The sequence below is a fragment of the Callorhinus ursinus genome, unplaced genomic scaffold (genome assembly GCF_003265705.2).
Source record: "Callorhinus ursinus isolate GAN/ISIS: 27379988/994484 unplaced genomic scaffold, GSC_fseal_2.0 scaffold4, whole genome shotgun sequence".
Taxonomy (NCBI): Eukaryota; Metazoa; Chordata; class Mammalia; order Carnivora; family Otariidae; genus Callorhinus; species Callorhinus ursinus.
The window spans coordinates 5,373,485-5,386,688 of NW_027397066.1; the positions used below are offsets into that span (position 1 = coordinate 5,373,485).

At 42.1% G+C, this 13,204-nt stretch overlaps 1 long non-coding RNA gene across 1 annotated transcript; it reads left to right on the forward strand.

The window, feature by feature from the left end:
- The first annotated feature begins 7,787 nt into the window (after positions 1-7,787).
- On the forward strand, positions 7,788-12,631 carry LOC141372435 (uncharacterized). Its single transcript, XR_012377688.1, has 3 exons — positions 7,788-7,903; positions 8,231-8,376; positions 12,496-12,631. It is a non-coding gene; the product is annotated as an uncharacterized lncRNA (long non-coding RNA).
- The last annotated feature ends 573 nt before the right edge of the window (positions 12,632-13,204 follow it).

The window sequence follows — 13,204 nt, forward strand, 5'->3', positions numbered from 1 at the left end:
AAACTGAGGTCCCATAGTTGAGTAACATATGCAGATTCAGAGGCTTGTAGGTGATGGAGTCAGGATTAGCACCCAGGCAATTTACTCTCTGATCCTGCATCCTCAGCAGGTTGCAAGGATGAGTGGTGGCTCCAGAGAGGTAAGTGTGTCGGCTCTTTTAGGAGGCCCCCATAAAAGCTGTGGGCACTGGAAAATGAGGTCTCCTTATAGGAAGCTGAGATGCACTTCTTGGATATAAGTCCTGGGGACTTCCTGGGCATTTTCTTATTGCATATGCAGGTTGGATCCACTCAGAAGCTGATATGTCATGGGAATAGGTCAGCATTAGGTGAACTGACTTGACACAAGCTGCTTGTCAATGCCACTTCTTCCAAGATTTCAGTCCTCATCTACAAAATGAACACAGGAATCTCTACTGTCAAGCGTGTGTATGTAGATTACTTGCAACAACAGAAGATTGCTAGATGAGTGGCAGGTGTGCCATGACAATGTCTGCACATTGGTGATGGCTCAGAGCTCCAGGAAGGAAAGAAGTCACGTGTATGAAGCACCTCCCAGAGGGAGTGGTGTTCTCTCAGGTGATCACATGTGAAGAGATGTAAGATGAACATCTGACTCCATCAAGGCTGGTCCTAGCCTTTCCCAATTCCTTGAAAAGTCACAGTGTCCGTTCTGCTTCAGGGTATTTACTTGATGGGTTCCTGCTTCCTGGGACATTTCCCTTCTCTGCGGCATGCTCTTGTGTACCCACACAGACATGCCATCCTTGGTCTTCTGTTGGCTAACATCTTTAGATCCCACTTAAGTGTCCCTTCCGAGAAACACTGTCTGATGTCCAGACCTAGCCTGGTTCCCTCTTTATGCTCCCATGGTCCTATGTGTCTTATGTAAAATATAATCATCCTGGTGATTTGTACAAATCAGCATGCCTGGATGGACAGACTCGGGGAAGGTGATTTCGTCTTATCCACAACCGTGTCTCGAGCAGCTCATGCACAGCCAGACACATAATAACTGCTTGGTTCACACTTGGTGGATGAGTCGGTGAATTTTTAGCATCTCTATTTGCACACAAGGAGGGGAACAAGGCTCAGAGACGCGCAGGGAACCGCTCAGGGTCACCCAGCTGGCGAGAGGCATTGGCTGGCCTGCAACTCTGAGCTTACCATCCCAACATCAACAGGTGCTAAAAAGGCTTGCTTCAGAGCACTGTGGGAGGGCCGAGAGACTGGAAAGAAAGGATGTGGAAATCATTCCTGCATTCCAAACACGTACAAAGGGAAAAGAAAACACACGCTTGAACAGGAGCTTGTTTTCAACCCTTCCAGATCATCTTATTCCCACACTCGCTCACTTCAAGTGTCTGCTCAACCATCACCTTCCAGAGACCTGCCTGAGCCCTTACTTTGAAACAACAGCTCACCCTGAGCTTCTCCCTTCCCGAGCCTGCTTGTTTTTCTCCCTATGCTCACTACCATCTGACACATTCCCTGCGTACCTGATGGGCCATTTGTGGCTGAACCATGGAGCGGCCCTGTCACGCTGGGGGATGGGGACTCTGGTAGGCTTCTTCACAGCCACATCTATCCCCAGTGGCCAGAATGGTGCTGACACCTAGAAGGCACTCAGCAAAAAGTTGTGGAGTCAATGCAAAGTGAACAAAATGCATAAATGAAAAAACTTGCATCATCCTCATATGCTGCTTCCTGTCTTAAAAATCTATTCTCACTGAGCAATCTTATTACGGCCGTTAGACTGGAGCTCCAGTGTCTGGAAAGGTCACAGTCAGCTGGATAGCTAAAATTAAAATTTTAAAGTTCATTAGCATGGATGAGTGTGCAGTGAGGGGGACGCTCTGACACTGAGGGCGGGGTGTAAATTGAAAGAGCTTCTCTGAAAAGCCTGACTCCTCACAACCTTGTCAAGAGTACGTGTTGTCCAACATTCAGAATTTTGTCAATCTGATAGATGAAAAATTGCATATGAAGGTAGTTAAAAAAGCTGTGTTGGGGTATAACTGGCATATGATAAATTGCACATACCTAAAATGTATAATTTGATGCATTTTGACATATGGATACTGTTATACCATCATCAAAATCAAGATAATGGACATATGCATCCCCCAGAAAAGTTTCCCTGTATCCCTCTGCAACCCTCCCTCCAGAGGCACCCCACCCCACTCCTAGGCAACCACTGGCCTGTCCTATGATTATAGATTAGTTTGCATTTTAAGGCATTTTATATAAATGAAGCCAAGCAAATATACTCTTTTTTGTTTGACTCCTTTCACTCTGCATAGTTATTTGGAGTCTCATCCATGTTGTTGTGCAGATCAGCAGTTCATTCTGTCTGTTGCAGAGTAGAGCTCAAGTGCATAGACATACCCCAACTCACTTGGTCATAATCTGCTGATGGACATATGAGCTGTTCCAGGTTTGGGCTATTGCAAAATAAAGCTTCTGTTTGTGGTCATGTATAAATCCTTGTGTGGACATATGCTTTCATCTCTCTTGGTTTTAGTTAGGATTTCATATGTTTGTTTGCCAACCATATGTCTTCTTTGGTGAAGCATCTGTAAAACCTTTTCCCCATTTTTCTGTTGGGTTGTTTGTTTTATTAGTTTTGAGTTCTGAGAGTTTGTTATAGATTCTGGATACACATCCTTTATGAAATATATGATTTGCAAGTATTTTTTTCTCATTCTGCAGCTTGTCTTTTCATTATTTTTTTAAAGATTTATTTGTTTTATTATTTTGAAAGAGAGAGTTGGGGGGAGGGGCAGAGGCAGAGGAAGAGAGAGAATCTCAAGCAGACTCCCCGCTGAGTGTGGAGCCTGCCTCGGGGCTCAATCGCATGACCCTGAGATCGTGACCTGAGCCGAAATCAAGTCGGATGCTTAACTGATTGAGACACCCAGGCGCCTTGTCTTTTCATTCTTTTAATGGTGACTTTTTGAAGAGCAGAGTTATTAATGTTGATGACATCAAATGTGTCAGCCTTTTGTTTCATAGATACATACCTTTCATAGATAGATACCTATGAAATCTTTGCTCAACTCAACATCACAAAGGGTTTTTCCTGTGTTTCCTTCTACAGTTGTGTGTGTGTGTGTGTGTGTGTGTGTGTGTGTAGTTTTATAGCTTTTCATTTACATCTCTGATCCATTTTGAGTGGGGGCTTTTGGTATATAGTGCAAGCTTGAATCATAGTTCTCTCTCTCTCTCTCTCTTTTTGCAAGAACGTGTCCAATTGTTACAGCCTTATTTTTTGAAAAGGCTATTCTTCCTCCACTGAATTGGTTTTGTATCTTTGTTGGAAATCAGTTGTGCACATATGAGTCAGTCTATTTCTGTCATCTCTATTCTGTTCCATCGATCCATTTGTTTATTTTGATACCGATAGCAGTTTCTTTTTTTTTTTTAAGTTTTTAAGATTTTATTTATTTATTTGACAGAGAGAGACATAGCGAGAGCAGGAACACAAGCAGGGGGAGTGGGAGAGGGAGAAGCAGGCCTCCCACAGAGCAGGGAGCCCGATGCGGGGCTCGATCCCAGGACCCTGGGATCATGACCTGAGCCGAAGGCAGATGCTTAACGACTGAGCCACCCAGGCGCCCCAATAGCAGTTTCTTAATTGCTATAGTTTTACTGCCTTGGATGAGGCAGTGTTGGATATGTAAATTTGTTGTTCTTTTACAAGGTTGCTTCCGCTAGAAGAGGCTCTTTGCATTTCTGTACAAATTTCAGAATTACTTGTCAATTTCTACTCAAAAGCCTGCTGTGATTTTGGTTTAGATTTTGTTGAATCCATAGATCAGTTTAGGGAAAATTTGCATGTTAACAAGACTGAGTCTCCTGACCCATGGATGCAGTGTAGTTCTTCACTTACTCCAGTCTTTTGAAATGTCTCTCAGCAGTGATTTGTAGTCTTAGATGTACTTTTATCAGATTTACCCACAGGTAGTAAATATTTGTAATACTATTGTATATCATACTGCTTTTTAAAATTTCATTTATTGTTTTCTTTTCACTGATAGCATATAGAAATTCAATTGATTTTTGTTTGTTTACTTGTATCCTGCAAGTTTGCTAAACTCACTCATTAGTTTTAGTGGCTTTTCTGTAGATCCCATCAGTTCTACTTAGACAATCATGGAGTCTTTGAATGAAGACAGTTTTACATCTTTTCCAACCAGGGTACATATCATTTTTTTCTTGGCCTTATTGCACTGGCTAGAGCCCCCAGTACAATGTTTAATAGAAGTGGTTAGAGCAGATAGAAGTGGTTTCTTCCTGATTCAGTTTTTTGCTGTGAAGTATGATAGCTGTAAGTTTTTTGCGGATGTTCTTTATCACGTGGAAGAATCTCCTTTCAATTCCTACTTTGCTAATAGTTTCAATCAGAAATGGATGTTGGATTTTGTCAGATGGTTTATTTTCATCTATCAAGATGATCACATGGCTTTTCTTTTTCATCCTGTTATAGGATGAATCGCATTGATTATTTTTAAATATTGAATCAACTTTGTATTGTTAGTATAAACCTAACTTGGTCATGATATGCTATTCTTTTTAAATATATTATTGGTTTCTATTTGCAGAAATTCTGCTGGGAGCTTTTGCATCTAAGTTCATAACGAATATTGGTTTGTACTTTTCTTGTAATGCCTTTCTGTCTTTGGAATCAAAGTATTGATGGCCTCATAAAATTAGTTGGAAAGTCTATTCTCACTTTACTTTCATGGAAAAGTCTGGGGAGAGTTGCATTTATTTCTTCCATAAATATTTGCTAGAATTCACCAGTGAATTTTGGTGTCTGGGGTTTTTATTATTGGCAGGTTCTTTAACTATATAGAACATATCAGGTTATCTGGGGGTTTTGGAATAATCTTTGGTGGTTTGTGTCTTCTAAGGGGTATTTTCATATCATCTCAGCTCATAAAGCTGTTCCTAATATTTCCTTATTTTCTTTTTATTTCATGTAGACTCTGTAGTGATGTCACTGCTTCATTCCTGGTCTAGATAATCTGCCTTCTCTTCTTTTATTTTTTCCTAATCAGCCTGGCTAAAGGCTTGTTAATTTTATTGGTATTTCCAAAGAAACAGCTTTTAGTTATTGATTTTTCACTACTCTTTATGTTTCATTGATCCCTGATCTTATTTTCATAATTTCCTTTATTTTAAAAAAATTTAAGTTTTTGTTTAAATTCTAGCTAGTTAACACAGTGTGGTATTAGTTTCAGGTGTATAATATAGTGATTCAGCACTTCCATACAACATCTGGTGCTCATTCACTGACAAGTACACTCCTTAATCCCCACCACCTGTTTCCCCCATCCCCCCCACTCCCCTCCCCTCTGTAACCATCAGCTTGTTCTCTGTAGTTAAGAGTCTATTTCTTGGTTTGCCTTTCTCTCTCCTTTTTTTTTTTTTTTCCTTTATTTGCCCTCCTTCAGATTTAATTTGCTCTTTTTTTTTTCTAGTTTCTCAAGGGAAATTTAAAGTGGAGATCTTTTCTCTTTTCTGATACAGGAAGTTAGTGCTGTGAATTCCCCCCTAATAAATGTGTTAGTCATAGCCAACAAATTTTGAGAGTGTCAGTTCTGGGTGGAGTCCACTTGATTTCTTACCATCATTTTCCATCACATGTTCTGCTTCTTTACATACCTGGTATTACTGGATTGAATGACAATCATTTTAGCTTGTTGGGTGCTAGATATTTTGTATTCCTATAAATAAATAACCCTTAAGCCTTGTTCTAAGATGCAGTTAAGCACTTGGAAATATTTTAATCCTTTCGAGTCTGGTTTTTAAGATCTATTAGGTGGGGCCAGAACAGTGTTTAGTTTATGGCTAATTATTCCCCACTATTGGGATATGCTGTAAGTACACTACAAGCTGATCCCTGAATTACAAGGTTTTCAAGTCTGGCTGGCAGGAAACAGCACTATTCCCACCCCCTGTGAGCACTGAGTGCTAATCCCTCCAGAGTCTTTGGGTGGTTCTTTCCCTGGCTTCAAGTGGCCTTCTCACACCTGCTGACAGCACTGTAATGAGTAGTTGAGGGTGACCCTTTGCAGGTCTTGGGAATTCTCCCCCTCTTGTACTCCTCCCAGATCTTTGGACACCTTGAACTGTCTGGACTCTGAGCTCTGTCTCCTTAACTCGTGGAGCCCTCGGGACCCACCTGGGTTCCCTGCTCTGCAGCAGTGCCTAGAGTGTCTCGCAAGGCAGAAAGTGAGGGCAGTTTTGGGCTTACACGTCATTTATCTCCCATCTGTCATGGTCACTGTCCTTCGTTGCCTGATGTCCAATGTCTTGAAAGCTATTGTTTGTACTTTTTGTTTATTAAAACATTTTTTTCCAGTGGAGGAGTTAATCTGATCCTTATTACTGTATCTTGGTTGTAATCTTTGGACTAAAGTAGTTTTAATTTACCTTTCTCATATCAGCAAGGTTATGCATTAGAATCATATAATTATGATTCTTTTTCTGTAAATTATCTGTTCGTTTCTTGGCTCACTTTTCTCTAGGGTCTTTCTTCCTTCTATGATTTTGGTAAACTCAATAGAGATTTATACATTAAGGATAATAACTCTTGTTATGATTATGAATTTAAATTCCAAATATTTTCTAAGTATAATATTTGTCATTTTAATTTTTATGGGTTTTGTCATGCAAATGTTTTTGATTTTTATGTAAAAATATTTCCCTTATTGCTTCTAAACTATTAACTGTATTTTTTTAATTTAATTTTATTATGTTATGTTAGTCACCACACAATACATCATTAGTTTTTGATGTAGTGATCTACGATTCATTGTTTTCGTATAACACCCAGTGCTCCATGCAGTAGGTGCCCTTCTTAATACCCATCACCGGGCTAACCCATTCCCCCACCCCCCTAAAACCCTCAGTTTGTTTCTCCAGGTCCATAGTCTCTCATGGTTCATCTCCCCTTCCAATTCCCCCCTTCATTCTTCCCTTCCTTCTAATGTCATTAACTGTATTTCTTAAGAAAACGATTTTTACATGAACATATTTCACCTTATTGCTTCTAAATTATTAGATGTATTTCTTTAAAAACAAACAACATAAATAAGCACATTAGGTGGAAATCAAGCAATACATATAAACTTCTTAAGCATCCCTCCAGTGAGGGACACTAAGGTTCTGATATAATAACTAGACTCTCAGTACCCAGATTTTTTTAGAGAATAGTATCTTTGAAATATATTGGTATTGAATATCTACATGTATCTATGTTTGAAATCAGCTGCTAAAGTTGGGTATGGTGAAGGTTAATGTCTGCATATTGAATTCAGTTAATTCTTCCTCTCAAAGCTCTGGTTATAGAGAAATAGTCCCTGGGAAGAAACCCCAAGCCCAGGAACCCAAGCAGAAAGACTCCCATTCAGAAATGGGCAACGAGTGGGAACAGGGAAGCACGACTAGGGGAAAGAGGAGCCACCATTTGAACACCTGCTATGTGGCAGCCCCTGTGGACGACAGTTGTATAAGAGAAGAGCTGCAGCAACTACCGTTCTGTTTGTGGCTGCCTCGTCTTTGGAATACCCTTCTTAAATCTGGAAACTCTCCCTCCTCGTCAGACCTGCATCCTTGAAGTAGAGGTCAGTAACTCACTTTCCCAGCTCCCCCTGCGATTCAGGACAGGTGTGTGATTCCGGCTTCACAGAGGCGAACCTCTGATTTGGAAGAGACGAATGATTGGATGAGACACACGTGTAGGGAAATCCGCTTGTGCCCGAGAATTACAACGGACGCCGCTCTCGGAGCCCGGTGGACGGCGCTGGGTTTCTGGGCTCCAGCCTCCCAGTCTGTCCTGGGTGCCAAGATGTCTGGGTTCGGTGGAAGTGGCAGCAGGGAGAACTTCACTGGAGGTGACCAGCAGGGGTCATTTAGCCTGGGACATTTAGCCACCAACCCTGATCCTCAGGCCCTTTGTGGGGGGTAGTCTGGGAGGGCTCTAATACCTTTAAATTGGTGCTGGGGAACCTCTGGCCATTGCTTATTATTTTAGGCTTGTCAGGGAGGAGACACATTTGAAACTTGCAGCTTCGTCACAGCTGACCAAAAAAAGAGAGAAAAAAATTTCCCCTTGTTTTCCTTAGAGAGTAGGGACGGCAGAAAGTACAATCATTGTGTTGCAGCCACCAGCCATTCCCTTTGTTCGTTGAAATAGGATTCTAGCATTTTCTATGTGTCAGATGCTGTGCTAGGTGACTGATTATGAGATGCAAGAGGAAAACCAGGTTATCAAAACTCTGTGACCAGCGAAGATACCAACACAACAAAAGCCTTCATCACTCAGTGTGGCCTGGTCTGGAAGATAATTGTGTGCAGTCTGCACAGGGTGAGATATTTGAAATTACATGAAGCCCAGACATGTTAATTTGATAAATGAGCCGGAAGTTATTCCCTCCAACCCCCAACAAGATTACAGGAAATTTGTTAGCACTGAATGGCAATACTTTACAGAAGAAAAGTCTCTGAAAGTGCTATCCCAGAGCCCTTCAGCTCCATTGCTATGAGTTAGGTTCTCTTGGGAAAGACTTTAAGGTTTAATGGTCAATGCAAACCCCCAGCTTCTCACCTTTATGTGGCACCTCACAATTTTTAAAGCACACATGTTCATCCATTTCTTCAGCCAGTAATTAATGGAGCATCTACCGGATGCCAGACACTGCTCCAGAATCAGTGAGCAGCAGTCAACACTACTTACAAATTCCTCCCTCTATGGAGGTAACACTCTCATATCATTCTCTCACGGCATGGCCAAACAGCTCTTAAATAAGTACCATTTTCCATATAGAAAATTGGGGTTCAGGTCATACGGCCTGTGAGGCCTTCCCCAGGTTTTTCTCTACAGAGCAGCAAGACTGGTCTTTTATTTTATTTTTTAAAAAAGATTTATTTATTTGAGAGAGAGAGAGTGGGGGTAGGGATAGAGGGAGAGAATGTTCAAGGAGACTCCGAGTGCTGAGTGCGGAGCCTGATGCACAGGATTCGATCCCATGACCCATAAGCTCATGACCTGAGCCAAAACCAAGAGCTGGACACTCAACAAATGAGCCACCCAGGCACCCCAAGACTGATCTTTTAAGAACAGCAGATCACTCGTGTTTAAAATCCTCCAGCAGTTCCTCATCACTCTTTTTTTTTTTAATTCAAATTAGTTAACATATAGTGTATTATTAGTTTCAGGGGTAGAATTTAGTGATTCATCAGTTGCATGTCACACCCAGTGCTCATTTCATCAATTGCCCTCCTTAATGCCCATCACCCAGTTACCCCAGTCCCCCACTCCCCTCCAGTAACCCTCAGTTTGTTCCCTAGAGTTAAGAGTCTCTTATGGTTTGTCTCCCTCTCAGATTTCATCTTCTCTTATTTTCCATCCTTTCCCCTATGATCCTCTGGGTTTTTCTTAAATTCCACATATGAGTGAAATCATATGGTATTTCTCTCTCTGACTGACTTACTTCGCTCAGCATAAAACCCTCTAGTTCCATCCACATCATTGTAAATGGCAAGGTTTTATTCTTTTTGATGGCTGAGTAATATTCCATCACATATATATGAATACACACACACACACACACACACACACATAACATCTTTGTCTATTCATCTGTTGATGGCTATCTGGGATATCACTCTTAAGAGTAAAATCCAAATTTCTCATTATGGCCTGCAAGGTCTTGAAGGATCTGCCTCCTCTTTGGCCTCATCTTGCGCCTCTCCCCAACTTACCGTAATTCAGCCACAGTTATTTTATCTCTATCCTTCCAGTATGCCAGGCTGGGTCCTGCCTCAGGACCTTGGCACCATCTATTCCTGAACACTCTACTCTCTGTATATTTCCTTGTCACTATTCAGGTTTCAGCTCAAATACTACCTCCTTGGGGAAGCCTTCTCAGACTTGTCTATCTTACCTTAAATTAGCCCACACCTATCCATCTTTCCTGCAACATTTGTTTTATTTTTTGCATAGCACTATCAGTCAGGTTTCTTAGCCACAAGCAATGGAAACAGATTCTGGCTGATGTCATCCGGAGGGGGAAAAACAGCTTTCCAGTTAGACATACTGGCTTGTTCTTCCATCCCTTACCAGCTGCATGGCTGAGACAAGCTCCTTAATTTCTGTGATCTTATAAAGATGTAAGTCAAGTCATGCACTTTCCCTGCTCAAAGTCTTTCAGAGGCTTCCCATCTCAGGCAGAGAAAAGTCAGGCTCCTTTGTCTGCCCTGGAAAGCCATACCAACTGGACCATTCCTTGTCTGACATCTTTTTCCATGGCTTCCCTTTCACTCTGCTCCAGCCACTTTGACCCTTGAGCAGCCAGACTTGGTGCTGTCTCAGGGCCTTTGCACTTACTGATCACTCTCTCTGCAGTGCTCTGCTCTGAACATCAACCTGGCTTGCTCCCTCATTTCTTTTAAGACTTTGTTCAAATGTTACCATCTTACTGAAACCTTCCTTGGTTGAAAATTGCAAGCTCTTCTGTACTTATCCCTACCATCCCTACCTCTTCTGTACCTATCCCTGCTTTATTTTTCTCTGTAGAACTCATCAGCATGCAACATACTGTGTCTCTTACTTACTTACTTGTTTATTGTCGGTCTCCCCTCACCCCAGTGACCACTCCATGAGAAAGGAGGCTTCATCACCCATGTGTTCCAGCACCTAGAATACAGGCACACACAGATCCATTAAGTGAATGAGTGAACACGGCTCACTTCCTTTCCCCTCTGTGTGGTAGGTGATTAGAGCTCCTTCCTGATGTTAGGATTGTGAGGGTGAACAGGATTAAGTCATTAGAGTGTCTGGCACACTGCCTACAGGTTCTGGCAGTCTCCAGGCTCTCCCCACTCAGCTTGAAGGCCCAACTACCCACCCAAGGCAAGCAGCCCAGGAAACAGATTGATTAACACTCTTCACCTTGAGCATCCTAAGGACTGTGTTTGAAGAAGTGTTGAAGCCACTAAATATCAGCCGCTAAAGTCTGTCCGCTAGAAGGTTAGTCCAGAGGAAGCAGTAGTCACACTCAGGTGGCCCCTGGGGAGAGAGGACAGGGACACTCAGCTTTAGAAGGAAGGAGGACATAATCCCTGTTCACCTGCAGATGGTGTGGGCAGAGAATCAGTGAAAACGGAGGTTCCCCGTCCGGCTTTTAAGAACACAGCTGTGGGCTCATTTGTGCTTTAGGAGCCTGAGTCCTAGATCTTACCATATGACATCGGGTGTGATGGCTCATTTTATGTGTCAGCTTGGCTGGGCCATGGACTCAGATATTTGGTTGAACACTATGTTGGATGTTTCTGTGAAGGTGATTTTTGGATGGGATTGCCACTTAAGTCCGGGGACTTTGAGTAAAACAGATTGCCCTCCACAATGTGGGTGGGCTTTATCTAATCAGTTGAAGGCATGAATGGAACAGAAGACTGACCTCCCCTGAACAAGAAAGAATTCTGCCTCAGATAGACTTTGGACTTGAACTGAAACAGTGCCTCTTACCTGGGTCTCTAGAATGCTCACCTGCCCTACAGATTCTGGATTTGCCAGTCTCCTTAAAGTAAATCTCTATCTTCATGTTCTGTTTCTCCAGATAATCCTAACACTTTGGGCAAGTTTATGTCTTGATGAAACTGATACTCAGTTCACTTATCACTAGTGAGGTAGTGTGGTCAATAGGTAGAAGCATGGGCCTAGTGCCATCTGACCTGGCTCCCCTCTCCTTCCATAGCTCTGTGACCTTGAGCAAATTACTGAACCCCCTTGTGCCTCAGGTTCTGCAAAGCAGGGGATGTAATCATGCTAAATCCTTTGTGGAGTTAGTTTGAGAATTAAAAATGAGCTAGTGTCCATGCGTGCTGACCAGCTAGAGCTGCACACTGGTCACTACCAGCAAGAGAAGCACCACCTCAGAGCACGTGAAGACTAAGAAAATGCATGAAGCCACAGAACACATCAGTGAGGAACACATCAGTGAGCACGCTAGGTCAGCAGGCTCACTGCCAGTTCTCAATACCTGTTAGATGGCATTGTTAATCTTTGTAAATGAGTGAAATCTTATTCATAAGATGAGTACAAATTTAACCCAGGCCATAAGAGTTTGGAAATACCTTTTTTTTTTTTTAATTTGGATTGGAATTTTATTGAGTCTTTAGTAGAACAGTTTACAAAGAATTGACAACAATATCCATAAGCCTAGTAAATCTAATTTACTTTTTGAGATGGTCAGATGTCTGGTAGTCTCAGTCATGTGGAATCTGCTGGCAAATCCAGGAATTGGGAGCTCCTAGAGACATACGGTGTACGTACTGTCCAAAGCCACACAACTGTTTCTGTAGGAAGAGTCAGGGAAGAGACTCAAGTCCCCGGGCCCCCAGGCTGCTGGATCAGTGTCATCTGTAAAATAAAGCATCAGAGAATTAATTGACTTTCTAACCCTTGGTCTTTTATCTTGTTCAGCTTTAGAATCTTGATATCCAGCCCAGTTCCTGTCCTACTGGAAGGACTTGCACTTCTGTTGAATTGCTTGTAATGGCAAGAAGTTAATACCAAAAACAGGGGACTTGACAGATGTAGAAAATTAAAGAATTTTAAATAGAATGGCCTAGAGCCGTCTTCATGAAGCATTAATCAGTTTCCCCCGTTTCTATAGCCATCAGGGCATCCATGCATCATATGTAAGTTCTGGAATGCATATCTCAGTTAATGTTTTTTATTCCGTGAGGCTGGTGGTATAAAAACTCAGCCATGAGAGAATCTTTCTAAGTATGAAGCTCCCAGGTCCATTTTATAAGCACTTATTGAGTGCCTACTACTTCTCGTGGCAGGTGAAGTGCAGACGACATTTAGAGTATGCTTTCAACCTGAAGGAGCTCCGCCATCTAGCTGAGTTCACATATCTTACGGTATATATTGGTATACAAGTAAATAATTGACTGCTACCAAGATTCACAGGTGGGTGAGATCGGTGTGGGCGATAGAAATAAGGGAAGACTACATTTGTATCTTTGGGGTAAATACCTAGTGGTGCAATTGCTGGGTTGTAGGGTAGCTCTATTTTTAACTTCTTGAGGAACCTCCATACTGTTTTCCAGAGTGGCTGCACCAGCTTGCATTCACCAACAGTGTAGGAGGGTTCCCCTTTCTCCACATCCTCGCCAACATTTGT